General features: G+C 38.9%; 1 protein-coding gene and 1 long non-coding RNA gene across 3 annotated transcripts in view; one reads left to right on the top strand and one right to left on the bottom strand.

Moving 5' to 3' along the window:
- Positions 1–13,182, bottom strand: part of neo1b (neogenin 1b) — a 160,674-nt gene that overhangs the window by 117,666 nt on the left and 29,826 nt on the right. The gene's annotated exons all lie outside the window — the stretch shown is intronic.
- LOC107669046 (uncharacterized) lies at positions 9,356–11,316 on the top strand. Of its 2 annotated transcripts, XR_001631943.1 has the most exons (4): positions 9,356–9,579; positions 9,703–9,772; positions 10,459–10,535; positions 11,054–11,316. It is a non-coding gene; the product is annotated as an uncharacterized LOC107669046 (long non-coding RNA). The 2 variants fall into 2 exon arrangements; XR_001631942.1 differs by lacking the exon at positions 9,356–9,579 and having other exon boundaries at positions 9,655–9,772; positions 11,054–11,315.

The raw sequence follows: 13,182 nt of genomic DNA, 5'->3' as shown, positions 1-13,182 counted from the left end.
CCCCATATGGGTTCTGTCCTATATTTACCCAGCCCTTGGGTTAATAACAACCCAAATTGGGTTGTTTTTAACCAAGTGTTTTTTTAGAGTGCATACATTTACATTTAATCAATCATTTAGCAGACACTTTTATCCAAAGCGACTTGGAAATGAGACATACAACAACCTTTAACTAGTCACTAGGACAGTACCCTATTAAAGGCACACCTTTACGGTATCTACCAGTAAAGGGTTTATATTAATAACAAAAGGCATCTCATGTGCATGTAAAACCATCAAATTGCAAGGGAGGGGGGGGAATCTGCGACCGCAAACAAACTGTTTACAAGACTATATTTACTGCAGCTCATCTTGATGGAGGTGATGACTATCTCTAGGGGGAGCGTTTGCAGTACGGTAATTGATTACGGCAAGACAATGAGGGTTGATTCTTTGCGCCCCACTCTTTCATCACTCACACGAGTGAGAACAAGCAGCCGGGCCCACGAGGGGCATTATGGGAGTCCTCAGAGGGGCTGGAAAGGGGGCCATGAGCCTGTCAAATTATTTTCCCCTCCAACGAGCAGTGGTTTCAGCAGTCTTCAAGACCCAGCGGGAGGGGGAAGTCACTTCTGGTCCATTGACACAATGGCGCTATTGAAGGAGGCTCCGACAAAGACTTTGCCATTAATCAAATTACAATAATAATAACTGTTACATGCAAACGTGGCGAAGGCTCAACAGTGTGAAATCTGATGCGAAGCATTTGCCCCACGCTTGCTGAAGTTCAACCAACTTTCCCTCCTGTTTCCATGACCTCTGGCAGAGGAAAAATGGCACAAAATTAACCTCGGCGTATAACTTTCTGGTCCACGGCATAGTAATCTAGCCATGTTGGATGATTTGGAAAACACTTTCAGATTCCTTCACCTTTACTTCATAACCTGCGGTCTGAAACGAATACATCCACCGCGAGTCTGCGGACGACCAGTCCGTCTAAATCCATAAATTGGATTCTACCCTTTCCGTGCCCCCTTAAACTTTGTTTTTCAACCCAAAACGAAATCCAAAACACATCCCGTGCCCTAAATGAAAGAGGCGGGAGCAGTCCACAAAACTTCTATCCAGCTTCCAGCAAGGGACCGAGGCCAAACAGAAATTGATTCTACACGCCATTAGCTCCCTACAGAACAGGCGAATACAAAAAGCACAGCAAAACAGCCCTCTCAAGCAGTAATTCCACACTTATCTGGAGACAAAGGCGCAATGGCAACAGGAAACGGAGGGTAATGATGACAAATAATAGTTCTGGAATCAATTAATCTCTCGGGACGTCCTCAGGGAGACGGAGGGTATCTCTCTGTAACAATGGAAGTCTTGATTCAAAGGTAGATTCAAACATTCACGACTAAAAGAAGTCACAGAGGGCCGTTCGATTTCTCTGCATCTCTCAAACACTTTTAAGATGGAGAAAATACCTCAATATTGTGTCCGTGACTAAATACAAATATCTTAACTTTTTGAACATAAAAAATAAGAATTCAAAGACCATACGTGACTAATTGCTGTATTATCCTTAATAACTAGAGTCAGAAAAAACATTTGAAGAGAATCTTGCTGGTAAATAAGACATGTTCATATCTAGTAGGGATGCACCAATTCTGGTCGATATCAATGCGCTGATATTAAAATTCGACATGACTTTGTCTAAATAAAATAAATAAATAAAACACCACAAATAGGAAAATATTGTGATATGGCTTTTAAATCGCGTAGGCTGCGATTTAAATCAATATACGCGCTACAGGTTTCAGAGTAAAGCACAGCATTTATATACAGCTCATGATATAGCAAGTTTTTCAACAGTGCTTCATTCTGAAACCAGCAGTGCATATTTCTATTTACAGGTAATCCATCAAAATATAAGCTTGATGGTTTACCATTTGAAAATGGGAAAAGAATACGATATAAATATTAGTATTGTAATTTTACAGTAATTTTTTTATTACTTAAGTTTTTTATTATTTTATAGTACAATATAATTGCAACATATTTCTTATTTTGTTAAATACTTATTTAATAATAATCAAAATAAAACCATAATAATTATAATTTTTAAAGTCAAATGTAATTGGTGGCAATGTGGCATATAACACAAGTTTAATAACAACTTTGTTCATGTCATGCTTACTGAAAGAGATTTGAGTTGGTTCTTGTAAAAAGTATAAACATCCTATAAGGTCTTCACACTCTAAAAAAAATCTTCAGCGTAAAAAGTGATATTTCAGCTTTTTTATTATTACTTAATTTTGATTTTAACGCATTAATGCAAATTATAATTTTATTTTAAAGGGGTCCTGTTGTGCTCTTTTACAAAGTCTTGATTTTGTTTTGGGGGTGTACTAGAACAGGCTCTCATACTAGGTTGTTTCTCTAGTGCAGCTCAACCAGGTCTCGTCCCATTCGTCGGTATTTGTGATATCACAAATTCCGGAAAACATGCGCTGTAGTCCGTTGAGTCGTTCATTGTAGTTTTGGAAAAGTGATTTCTGTTGAATAAAATATCTCCTTTTGAAGTGAACTTTGAGCTTTGAGAACCAAAGTTTATTTGCAGCAATGCAAGAATCATGTTGGAAGCACACGCTTGCAACGTTTCAAACATCTGCGTCTAGATTTTCATATTCACGTCTAGTATTTACGTTTGCGTATGAGAATTCGACCTGTTGAAACGAGTCGAGGGCGCACGGCTCGCCTGAGGGGAACCATGCAGGTATTATTTATGCTCAAACAGCAACATTACAGACTAACTAAAGTTGAAAAAGTGAAAAAGCATAATAGGACCCCTTTAATGCAGATGCACTTAAATAAAGCTATTTGAGTCATATGTTGAAAATTCCCGTATTTTTCATATTGCAATATTGCCATGTTTATATATCGTGCAACTATACATTATACATTGTTCAATTTAGAAAAATCTACTATCAGCCAATAATGGATAAGGTATTGATATTTATGTATCATGCATCCCTTATACTTTACTACCTGAATCACAACATACAGTATAAGGTTTAACAGCACAGGCATTTCAAGGAAATATTTGCCCCCTTGAGAACCAAAGTTTATTTGCAGCAATGCAAGAATCATGTTGGAAGCACACGCTTGCAACGTTTCAAACATCTGCGTCTAGATTTTCATATTCACCTCTAGTATTTACGTTTGCGTATGAGAATTCGACCTGTTGAAACGAGTCGAGGGCGCGCGGCTCGCCTGAGGGGAAACATGCAGGTATTAGTGGGTAAAGCTGCTCAAGCGTTTCTCTACAACATACAGTATAAGGTTTAACAGCACAGGCATTTCAAGGAAATATTTGCCCCCTTGAGAACCAAAGTTTATTTGCAGCAATGCAAGAATCATGTTGGAAGCACACGCTTGCAACGTTTCAAACATCTGCGTCTAGATTTTCATATTCACGTCTAGTATTTACGTTTGCGTATGAGAATTCGACCTGTTGAAACGAGTCGAGGGCGCACGGCTCGCCTGAGGGGAACCATGCAGGTATTAGTGGGTAAAGCTGCTCAAGCGTTTCTCTTTCACTCTCTCTCTCTCTCTTTATCTTTTTCTCCTTGGGTGGGCACACAAGAAAGTCTTTGAAGTCTCACCTACCTCTGCTCAAATATTGGTTTTATTCCTGCGAGAAGAACTTTGCATCTAATCCCTTACAAAATCGTTTAATGGGTATTTATGAAGTGGGTTTTAACGTTCAGATTTTGTTCTCTGTAGATTTGAAGGACTAGCGAGTTGTTTGCAAGCCAGAGTAAGTGGATAAACACAGCAGAGCAGCAGCAGTTCACCATGGTACTATTTTACCAATCCAGGTATGAGTCAAATATTTAATACTGGGAACAGTTAAAAATTGTAAGTTAAAAAATTTGTCATTAAAAAACCCACATTGATCAACCAGAAGTTTGCATAATAATCGTATAGCAAGAAAATATCACCATAACGCAGGTTTCGCTCGGGGACATAGAAAGCAGTTGGTGAGGTATGGGAGGTGGGAATTGCGTCGCCGTGGTAACGCTCTAATGATGACTGACGCTTCAGATCGACCAATAGGAGAGTCCCGCTGGGAATGCCCCATCTAAACCAGGGACGACAGGTTGCCTCGGGCTTGTTTCTCTCCCAGAGAATACAAATTGACAGCACTGACGTGGACCTCCTCACGGCCTCCTGAGGGGCCCTCGACGGTCGGCCCCCAGAGACGCTCTCAGAACCAGCCAGACTCGAGAGCCGATTGATGATGCAACCGACTGTTACTACATAAGCTACACACAGACAAACACAGCACATCGGGGCTTTGTTGGAGAGCTCGGAGAACTTACTAAAAGATACTAAAAGATATTTTCAAGTAACTTGTGTCTTTATAAGTTGCTTTTGATGAAACAGTTCATAGCTATCAATCACATATGACGTATCTCTGCTAAATGAATTAATGTCAATATAAATGTAAATTTATAATAAAATCGCCTTAGAACAGTTGGGCCAAATAGCATGATTGGTGCAGCTTTGCACTGCACCAACTTTATAGTTCGTCTTGTAAACTGAATTTGCCTTGCGTCTGTTAAATAAATAAATTTTTATTGCAGGTTTGAAAAAACACCATTCACACCTCCTGCAACCCCCCTCTCCCCCCTCCAGCACTCCAGATCAGTGAAGATGACGTGCGTCAGGTCTTCAGAAAGAACAAGAGAAGAAAAGCACCAGGCCCAGACGGTGTGACACCAGCCTGTCTGAAAACCTGTGCTGACCAGCTGGCCCCCATCTTGACACAGATCTTCAACAGATCACTGGAGCTGTGCGAAGTCCCCTCATGCTTCAAACGCTCCACCATCATCCCCGTCCCAAAGAAACCCAAAATTACTGGACTTAATGACTACAGACCTGTGGCTCTAACGTCTATGGCCATGAAATCATTTGAAAGACTGGTTTCGGCTTATCTGAAGGACATCACTGGGCCCTTACTGGACCCCCTGCAGTTTGCCTACAGAGCAAACAGGTCCAAACCTCCTCCTGCCCAAACTATCTCAGCTCTCCGTGCCCACCTCCGTCTGTCAGTGGATCAACAGCTTCCTGACAGACAGGCAGCAGCTAGTGAGGCTGGGAAAATACTCATCCAGCACCCGTACGATCAGCACTGGTGCCCCCCAGGGTTGTGTCCTCTCACCACTGCTCTTCTCCCTCTACACAAATGACTGCACATCTAAAGACCCCTCTGTCAAGCTCCTGAAGTTTGCAGACGACACCACACTCATCGGCCTCATTCAGGACGGTGACAAGTCTGCTTACAGACAGGAGGTTAAAAGAGCTCCGTAGACAGCAATGCAACTGACACGTTCAAGAAAGTTAGTAAGGACATCATTAAAATAGTCGATGTGACATCAGTGGTTCAACCGACGTAGAACATCCATCTCTGTCAGTTCATCATCTGTATACTCTGGTTCAAATAAGTAAGGCTGCATCATGGTACTCTTGTGAACGGGTGTCGAAGACTGACACAGAAGAGAAGAAATTGTTGAATAAAGTTATTTCTGTTTTCTTTGTGCACAAAAAGTATTCCTGATGTCACATGGACTGTTTTACCGATGTCCTTGCTACGTTTCTGGACCTGGGAACATTTCAGCTGAGTTGCAGTCTATGCAGGGTCAGAAAGCTCTTGGATTTCATCAAAAATATCTTAATTTGTGTTCAGAAGATGAACGAAGGTCTTACGGATTTGGAACGACATTAGGGTGAGTAATTAATGACAGAATTTTCATTTTTGGGTGAACTATCCCTTTAATGTTTCTAATGATTTGTCCGACGTAAATTGAACCAGCTAATTGTTACATCACAAACATACACACTAGACTTTATATAACGCAATTGCTGAGGCTGCCGTTTCAGACAGGACAAGAGACAGATGGAGAAATAAAGAGAAACTATCTGACAGAATGTCTGCGTCAACACTCAGACATCGTCCAAAAACCCCACTGGCAGCCGTCCAGATTCACGCACCGCCACCAAACGCAGTCAGACTTGTGAAGAAACCAATGGAGCGCCGCTTCGAGATACGCTCTCTTTCAGAGCTGATTAAACGTTGAGGAAAATGAGCCAAATGCCAATTAAAAGAAGGCGAGTCGAGGAACAACAGCAGAGGCGGCGGCACGGCGTGCAGTGATTTCATTAGTCTATATGTGATAGAACCTGCGTGCAGTTTGGACATTGATTAATGAAGAGACACCCACAGCTCTATTAGAAAGCTCCAACGGCTTACACACACTCATGCAGGCCTTACCGTCTGCCATTGATTACTCTGAGAAGAGAGAAGTCAGTATCAAAGAAGCTACATTGATCAGCACAACAATAAATAACCCATAACCGGCTTGTCATCAATATCAAATCCTGTAGAAACTCTCAAAACAAACAGTACGAGGTATCGGTCCATAATAGGAGACTGTGAGCCTCATTACATTCCCCAGCGGTTCCTCGTCCAAAACCAACATCCACTGGTTCAATTTCTATCAAAACACAAAAACACACACATACACTCCATTAAACTCTAGAAACAGTGTTGTTACAGCAGCCTCAGGCTTACAGACTAAAGCTTCATAAAACAATAAGCACACCATTGACCTTTCCTCGCTGGAGCTAATGAAAGCCAGCAGGAGAGACGATCGCGATTAAATAACCATGTGTGTTTATGTGGTATTGTGTGTTGGTAAGTTAACGTGAGGTTTAACAAGAGCATTTGAATGAGTTTGTTAGCTCAAACGTTTATAAAAACATTTGTAAACTCGAGCTCTTGACTTTTTCCCGGCTTTCACATTTCCACCAAGTTGCAACCTGGACCCGAATTGGTTGCTTAAACCTGCCGGTACCGGTTAACGTAAGAAGTCAAAGGTGGGATTAAATGTCTTCAAGTTACAGCTTCCAACATACAAAGTGAAACTAGACAGTGCTAAACTAGACTGGTCCCATTGTACATCAACAAAGCCACATAAACTTCATACACGCAATGCAATGCAACAACTCATCTGACAGTAAACCCTTTCTAAGTTTTGGTTTTGAAATTATTTTAACTACAAATTTTTTTTAAATTAATTTTCATTTTATTTGCTAGATATTGAAATAACTTCTGGCCATAACTTCAAAGCCAACTCGTCATGCTGCAAAGTACTTTGGATATATGTAAGACATTATATATATATATATATATATATATTATAACATATATATATATAAATAATAATACAAAAAATTTGTGCTGTCAATCGATTAAAAAAAACTAATTAAAAATCGCACATTTTTCTGAAATTAATCACAATTAATCGCATATAATGACATACACAATATTCATACATACAAACATATAATTAGGGATGCACCGAATGTTCGGCAACCGAAATTATTATATAATATATAAGCGAAAAGACGAATAAATTGTACCGAACAATGATATAACGCGATCAAACAGCAACCAGCGCAGAGTGAGAGGCACGTACTCTTTATAATGCAACAAACATGTCAGCAGTGTGGAAGCATTTGAAACTGTTCAAGAAAGACGAAAAAATTATTACAAGCACCGACAGCGAGAGACTGTTTAGTACTGCATCGCATGTCTTCGATGAGAAGAGGAAGGGGTGATTGTTGCTGGTATGATGATTGAAATCGTGAAATGCCCTTAAACAATTATATACACTGCAGAACGTTATGTTTTCACGTTCTAATTGCATGTATTCTGACAGCGCTGCACAACTCACGGCACTATCTGCTTGTTAACCAGGGTTCAAAGTCCAAAGCGCGAGGAATATCTGCTCTGAACCAGAGTTACTCGTCAGTTGCTCGGTCACATTTTAATTTTTTACAAGGCATGTGACAATGCGATACGTACAACGTATTCGTAATGAGATGAGACTCATTTTTAAATCTGCTGTTGTCAGAAAAAGAAGCATTGAGGTCTTCCTGCGCATTTCCGCCAAAATAAAAGTTGAGAAAAAGTAAGAACTCTATCAACATTCATAAATGTTAGTATTGTAATTTTACTGTTGTTCTGTAAAATAAAATAAAAAGACAGACAATGATACTGATAATAATCATTACAACAGCTCTGTTAATACATTTATTATAACACACATAGCGTTCAAATTAGGATCTGTAATCTTTTCTAATGTTTTATAATAGATTTTTTTCTTTGAAAAGCAAGATAAAACAGTAAAAAGAACATTTTGGCTATTTAATTTATGCAATGGTGAAAAAGAATTGGCAAAATACATGGGGGAAAAAAAACTCGAAAAACCGTGTTCGGTATTCGGTATTTCGCCCAGTGTTTCATTTTGTTCGGGTTCGGCTTCAGCCAAGAATTTTCATTTCAGTGCATCCCTACATATAATGACAAATGTGAAATTGCTACTATATAACACAAGCGACAAAACTAGAAGAATATGGGATATTTAAAGCCACTATTTAAATGATTAGCCAACTCTAATGTTGGCAGCAAAAAGAAAAAAAAAATACATGAAAAAAAAAACTAACAAAAATTAAACAAACTTTGGGAAAAAACCTATTAACAATTAAAAATAAACTTTGGAAAAACTGAAAATAAAATAGAAATAAAGATAAAATTTAATATTATAAATATAATTTGTGGTTCCCCTCTACCAACCACCACAATTTCAATGAAATATGGAGATGAACAGCATGAGCGTAAATATTTGCAAGTATTTGCACAGTACAACATACTAAAGCATGCATGACCCGGTGCCTGCATGATCCAGAAATAAAAGCAGAAATTGGACAAACCCGTGTCCGTCGCTCCCCTGCAGCGAGAGAAGATATTCCAGAGCACCGCTGCAAATCAATGACCTCTGATTCTAATTCCTCCTGCGCAGAGTGGCCTGCTAAGGTCAGCAGAACCCAGACACTGCAGAGGTTTAATGACCTCCACGATCCCATCTAGAGGCCAATAAGACATGAGTGCAAGCCGAGGGAAAACAACACACCCTCAAAATTCAACAGTGCCTCATTCGACATGGAGTTTAACAGGATTTCACTTTGCGCACATTGTGCAACGACTAAATAATTCAAACCAGACAAGAGGGGAGAGAAAGACCGTTTTTCCATTGCGTTTCTCCTCCTACCAATTCTCCTCTGTCGCTTTAAAAGGCAAGTCACATCTCTGCGCAATTACAGGCTTGATATCAAACCCATCTCTCTGAGAGCCTTAAGTAGACTGACAGTTTTTCATCCTCTGGTTTTGGTGTTGTTAAAAGAGTTTTGCAAAATGCATCATTTAGTCTTTATCTCGCTCATACACACAGCAAAATATCCAGTGTTGTTTAGAGTTGTTTTTATGGTGTTAATTTATCAGAGTTAAAAAGTGTTGATTCTGGTGTTGATTTGAATGGCATTAACACTTGCAGTGTAAATCAGTGGTCGGAGTCAGTGTAATTACAGCGAGTTGACATAATTGACACTGGTGATGAGTTGATCCAATTTCCGGTCCTTGCACATTATTTCCTTTTTGATTAATGGCGGACGACCACGAGGAGAGGACTGTTCAAACGGGTATAATATTTTATAACCACTTAAATTGACCAATTTTCATGTTTAGTTTACGTTTCTCACCATTCAGAATAATATTAGTACATTTCTCAATATTGCCAGAGTGCTAACATTATTTCTTTTCAGATAACGCGACAGACCACCGACAGGATATCGAGGCCATTTAGCTGCAACACTTGTTAGCAAGCAAATTGAGGTAAGAATGGCATTGTTTGTTAGTTAGCAGTTTTAAACGTAAGTTTTCTTATATTTTAGAATCTGGGGTAGATAACAGGGTAATTTCTGTGATTTGTGTAACTTAACTGTTTAATGAGTTAAATTAACGCAAATAACGCAGCATCCATATTCCCCTTCTTGGGGCTCTCGTTATTTGTGTTGCCAAAATAAGACAATGTAATGCATTTTTGTCTCCAGTATTTTAGTATAACTGTGCATTGTTCCACAAATAATCTGACTGTTTAAGTGAGCAGCAATCAGTAACACGCGTTTTTTTTTCTTCTTTTTTTACGTGGACCTTGAACGCACAGCTTCGGATGGTCCGAGGAATTTACATGAAATATATCGCGGTTACTCTCGTCTGCAAAGTAAAAGGCAGCGGAGATAAATTATCAGATAATCAAGCAAGAAGCGTTTTGCTAAACTTATATTTTCTGCCAGCGTATGACTATGAACTAATATTTGCTAATCATATGAGACACGTGTTTGACGTGCGCGCGCTTCATCTGAAATAGTAGATACTTTAACTTACAAATAACTCGCTGCAATTTCACTTAAATGCAACGTTAACATTTGTGGGGTGACAAATGGAGCTTCTGACAAGCGGCTCGCTGGATTTTCTTTAATATTAACAACGTCATAATTTGCATTTTTCTTGACCAACAGCTTTCATGTTCATCAAGGCGTGAAGAAATTTGTAAAACTGCACAGCGATAGTAGGTTCCAAGACTTTCTCACTGAAGGTAAGCTTAGAATCTTGTTCTACTGCTTAGAAATGTACTTAGTCATATAGGAACTACGCTTGAGGTATAAGCCCACAGTGTTTGTGTATGTTAACACTTTACAATAAGGTCTCATTTGTTAACATTAATTAATGTGCAAACTAACAATGACTAACTTTAGTATTAGTTAATAAAAGTAGAACTGTTTGTTCATTTTAGTTCACAGTGCATTCATGTTAACAGATACAACTTTTGATTTTTATCATGTATTAGGAAATGTTGAGATTAACATTAACTAAGATTATTTTTTTTATTTTCTTTTTGTGGGGGTTTAAAAATTAATTTAATGACATTTTCCTTTCGCTGTAATACAGAAAGCATGATATCAACTGGTTTTGTTTGGCACGTATTGGGTTAAGATGTGTTATATAGGTGTTTTTTTTTTAATTATGCATTTATCATTTCACAATGTAATTAGTGTTTTGTTTGTTTTTTTTCCCTGGTTTATTTAATCTAATTTGTTTGTGCTTTTTTCTAAGTCCTGCACCAGTATTGAAGGCCATCTCAGCAGGAGGGAGGGCCACCAGCCATTCCTACTGAGATCAGGAAGGATTAAGGGCAGGATCAACCACTTTTACGTCGTTGTGGACAAGCGCCTCATCCCTTGTGTTGGAACCAGCTCCTTGAGTGCCTCTGAACTTTTTAAAGTTCACTATGTCTTCAACCTGTCCTACGAGGAAGCCCTGGTGTCAAAAGCCAACAGCTTGTTCTACAGGCCTTTTGATCTGCAGTATTTATATGGGTCAGATGATGGTGAATATATTGTATCTTTTGTGTTGGTGTAATAGTTACATCTATGTTAAAAATAAAATTTCAAACTGATACAGCGTGTTGACTTTTTTTTTTATTTTTTACACCGAATGCACAGGTATTTTTAGTCGAATACAGATTACACTTAATTACCTCAATCAGGGTTTGTATGAACACTATATTAGTGTGGAAATAAGTCTCTTGGTGTTAAGATATTGACACACGTAGTGTAGTTTCAACACTAACTTGGTGTAAATGAGGGGGAGGGAAAACACTAATGGTGTTAATGGTGAACACTTACAGTGTTGTTTTTACTCTATGCAAGTGTAAAAAAGTAACACTATTTAAAGTGTTAGTTTAACTCTATTTAGTGTGGACCTATATAAACCCCAAAAAAGTGTTAATTTTCTCACTGTGAGTGTTAATTTAACACTTTCAAATTTGCTGTGCAGATGCATGCGGTCAAAGGCCGAGAGCACAGACCGGAACTATAAAGGTCACTTAAGAAGAAAAAAACTGAAGAAGCATGCACTTCTAAACAGTATACTGTGAAGTATACAATGTACATTAAGTGTTTAATTTTGTCTTTTGAATCCAATTTTGTGTAAACATCTTTTTTAGCCACAAAGTCACCATTAATTGCCATCTGCAACCATTTTACTTGCATAATGTGATAGCATTATTTAGCATTCCATCACTTGCTTACCAAAGGATCCTCTGCAGTGAATGGGTGCCGTCAGAATGAGAGTCCAAACAGTTGATAAAAACATCACAATAATACACACCACTCCATTCCATCAATTAACATCTTGTAAAGCCAAACGCTGTGTGTTTGTAAGAAACAAATCCATTATTAAGAGTTTTTAACTTCAAACCATTGCTTTTGACTAAAATATGAGTACATAATCCATAATATTGCTTTCTCCAGTGAAAAAGTTGTCTCGTCTGAATCAGGAGAGAAATATGCTCTGATCAATCACCGTTTACAAGAGAACACAGCTCTAAACATGTGGGTGGATTTTGATGTGAGAGGACAACAGGAGATGGACTTTTTCACTGGAGGAAGCATTATTATGGATCATGGACTCATATTTCATTTTAAAGTTAAAACACCTGAATGATGGATTTGTTTCTTACAAACATTCAGCGTTTTGCTTCATTAACTGATGGACTGGAGTGGTGAGGATTACTTGTGGATTATGTGATGTTTTTATCAGCTGTTTGGACTCTCATTCTGACGGCACCCATTCATTGCAGAGGATCCATTGCGGAGCAAGTGATTTAATGCTACATTTCTCCAAATCAAAAACTCTTCTACATCTTGGATGAGGGTGAGTAAAATTTCAGCAAATTATCATTTTTGGGTGAAGTATTCCTTTAAGATTACAAAAATAATAATTTTAAGTGCACTGCATTGTGGGATACACTACTTCTGCGAAGTGTCCTCCAGCTATTTACTGCAATGTCTCTGATTCATCACTGGTTCTTTATACTGCATTTGATGTTTCTAGGTACCAGGTGAAGTCAAGGTTTTCATACACCAGTAGTGCAAGCTCAGATCCCAGCTGAGGCGTCACAGGGTCGCACGGGGCATCGTGAAGCAAGTGAACCTGCAGTACAGATCGACCCGAGCAGCAGAAATAAAACGCTGAGCGTGTGCGTGTGAGATGAGAGCATGCTGCCATCAGGTGCTTCACAGCTGAACAGAACGCCAGCAGAATATTTACCAGCCAGTCTGTGACATCTGTGAGCTCTCTCTGTGTGTGTGTGTGTGTGTGTGTGTGTGTGTGTGTGTGTGTGTGTGTGAGAGAGAGAGAGTCTGTCATTTCCTCTGAACCAAACACCTGGAGAATGTTCT

The sequence above is a fragment of the Sinocyclocheilus anshuiensis genome, unplaced genomic scaffold, assembly GCF_001515605.1.
Source record: "Sinocyclocheilus anshuiensis isolate Anshui unplaced genomic scaffold, SAMN03320099.WGS_v1.1 scaffold324, whole genome shotgun sequence".
Lineage (NCBI taxonomy): Eukaryota > Metazoa > Chordata > Actinopteri > Cypriniformes > Cyprinidae > Sinocyclocheilus > Sinocyclocheilus anshuiensis.
This window is presented reverse-complemented; position numbering and strand designations above follow the sequence as displayed.